The following is a 3,374-nucleotide window of genomic DNA, read 5'->3' as shown; positions in this document are numbered from 1 at the left end:
TATCCATGTCCTTTGAGTATGCTTCTTCCAAAGCACATGCAACATCATCAGAAACGACCTTTCTCTTCTCTTTTGGAGAAGATTCGTCAAACTGTACATGGATAGACTCTTCAACTTGCATTAAATATTTGTTAAAGACTCTAAAAGCTTTGCTATGAATCGAGTAATCCCAAAAATATTCCCTCATCGGCTTTAGAGTCGAATTTCCCTAAGGCCCGCTTTCCATTATTTAATATAAAACATTTGCAACCGAAAGCGTGAAGATGGGATATATTTGGTTTGCGGCCTTTTAAAAGTTCATAAGGAGTTTTGTTCAAGTTTGGCCTTAAGAGTACTCGATTTATAACATAGCATGCAGTATGAACTGCATCAGCCCAGAAGTACTTGGGGGTATTACTTTCGTTAAGCATGGTTCTCGCTAATTCTTCTAAAACACGATTTTTCCTCTCTACAACTCCATTTTGTTGTGGAGTGCGAGGAGCAGAGAACTGATGCAAAATGCCATGCTTGTCACAGAATTTGTCGAAGTGAAAGTTCTCAAATTCTCCCCCGTGATCACTTCGTATATATATTATTTTTAGGTTAAGTTGGTTTTGGATTTGCTTGGCAAGATTTTTAATAGTTTTGAACGCGTCACTTTTTGCAGATAAAAATAGTGTCACTGTAAATCTAGATAAATCATCAACAATAACTAGAGCATAGTAGCTACCACCAAAACTCATGATTTGTGATGGTCCAAACAAGTCCATATGGAGTAACTCCAAAGGTCTTGAAGTGGATATCACATTTTTATTTTTAAAAGAGTTTTTGGTTTGTTTACACTTTTGACAAGTGTCACAAATTTCTTTAGTTTTAAAATTCAATTTTGGTAGCCCCTCAACTAGTTCGTTTGATGATAATTTATCTAGATGCTTTATATGGATATGTGCAACACGTCTATGCCATAGCCAGATGTCATCTTCTTTAGAAATAAAGCATTTTGAAAATAATGTAGTGACATCGTCCAAATTAACCATGTAAATATTATTTATACGGTGACCAACAAATTTAACATTATCTAATGTCACGAATGACACAACAATTAGAATCGAAAGATACATGATTACCTTTATCATAGAGTTGGCTTATACTCAAAAGGTTATGTTCTAGTCCTTCAACATCAAGGACATTATCAATTACACTTTGGGATGAGTTACCAACTGTTCCAGTGTCAAGTATATTTCCCTTGTTGTTGTCTCCATACGTGACGTATCCTTTTCCTTTAAGTGAGAGATCCAGGAAATTTGATCTATCACCTGTCATATGCCTCGAACACCCACTATCTAAGTACCATTTTTGTCCATGTGTTCGGAGACATACCTGCAAAATAGATTACTTACTTTTCTCAGGTACCCAATTTATGTTGGGTCCTTTTCTGTTAGTGATTAGGGAATCATCTCCCTTCTTTTTCCATACATAAACTCCGCTAGGTATACCATACTTTTTAATATAGCATGAATGATAAGTATGACCATATGTGTTACAATATGGAGAATGCTTATGATGTTTATTTTTAGTGTGTGCTACGGGTTTTCTATATGGTCTTTTATTTTTAGCAGAGCGAGTATAACCTAGACCAGTACGATCACCAACATTTCTTGTTTGATTAAGCAAAGTATCTAATTGATGTTTACTGTTTGTGAGACGTGTGAGTTTTTCATTTAGTTTAAAATTGTCCTCTTGCAAAGTCTCGCAAGTCTCACAGACAGGTTTTTGACATAAGTTACTAGCAGAGCAGTTACATGAACTACAAGAATAGATGAGATCTAAAGTTTCATTTTCCAGTTTTAATTCATCTAATTCTTTTTGCAATTGGCTTATTTTTTGTTCGTTTATTAGGATTATCCTTTTCCTATCAATGTTAATTCTAGCCAATTTCTTTAATTCGTCATGCAACTCGACATAAGCATCATACAATACATCATAAGGAGGTGAATCATCCGAAGTGGATGAGGTGTCAGAATATACCTCATCATTGCCCTTGCATGAGTCTGAATTTGTATCGATGTCAGATCTGGCCATCAGACACAGCTTTGCTGACTCCTCCTCACTTGAGGTGCTCGATGTCGACTCCTCCTCAGGTACATCCCAAACGATGTAAGCTTTCTTGGATTTGAAGTCCCTGGGAGTGCTCTTTTCTGAATCAACCTTCTTTAGGTAGGTTGGACACTGAAACCTCATGTGCCCTACCTTTCCACACTCATGGCAAGTGAAGCGATCCTTGTTATTCTTGCCTTTACTGGTTGACTCTTTCGCTTCCTTCTTTTGAAACTTTTTGAGTCCTCCTTTTCTTTTAATGAATTTGCTAAATTTTCGGACTAGGAGACCCATAGTTTCATCATCTAGATCGGAATCAGATTCATCATCAATTTTCTCTTCTTTTTCTTTGGAGGTCGTGGCCTTCAATGTGATGCTCTTCTTCTTCCGGTCTGATTCTTCATTCATGGTCAAGCGACCCAGCTCCATTTCGTGCTCTTGAAGCTTTCCAAATAAAGTAGCTAAAGGCATAGAGTCCAAATCTTTAGACTCAACAATTGCAGTCACCTTTGGTTGCCATTTCCTGTCAAGACAACGCAAAACTTTATTAGTTAGTTCACCTCTAGCAAATGATTTATCGAGAGCAACTAAATGGTTAACAATATGAGTGAATCGCTTTTGCATATCACATATTGATTCGCTTGGTAACATGCGAAACAACTCATATTCGTGGGTCAGCGCGTTCAGTCTTGCGCGCTTGACTTCGCTAGTGCCTTCGTGAGTCACTTGTAAAGTGTCCCACATTTCTTTCGCATTATGGCACTGCGAGACCCTAAAGAATTCATCATATGATAGGGCCGATGTGATGATGTTTTTGGCGCGCAGGTTATGCTGGACCTTTTTGCGCTCATCATCGGTCCATAAACTTTTCGGTTTATCTTTAGGTTGATCGTCCACAAGATGTTGTGGAACGTAAGGGCCGTTGACTACGGATTCCCAAATATCCGAGTCTATGGCCTCAATAAAAATTTGCATGCGCACTTTCCAGTAGGCATACCCTTCACCACTGAATATTGGTGGTCGATTAATGGATGACCCATCACCACCAAATGGATTTGAAGAACCCATTCCTTTTCCCTTTAGGATCACGAATACGCGGTTGAGCTAGCACTTCGTACTAGCTCTGATACCACTTGTTAGGTATCAGTGGTTACAATACACCTAGAAGGGGGGGTTGAATAGGTGTCGCGGTTAGAATTACCGCTTTTCGCAAATCAACACTTAATGCTGAATCAACCCTATTTAATCGATTAAGGAGAAAAGGATAATCGATTATAAGCACAGTCTTAATCGATTAA

Source organism: Lupinus angustifolius, unplaced genomic scaffold, assembly GCF_001865875.1.
Source record: "Lupinus angustifolius cultivar Tanjil unplaced genomic scaffold, LupAngTanjil_v1.0 Scaffold_369, whole genome shotgun sequence".
NCBI lineage: Eukaryota > Viridiplantae > Streptophyta > Magnoliopsida > Fabales > Fabaceae > Lupinus > Lupinus angustifolius.
This window is presented reverse-complemented; position numbering follows the sequence as displayed.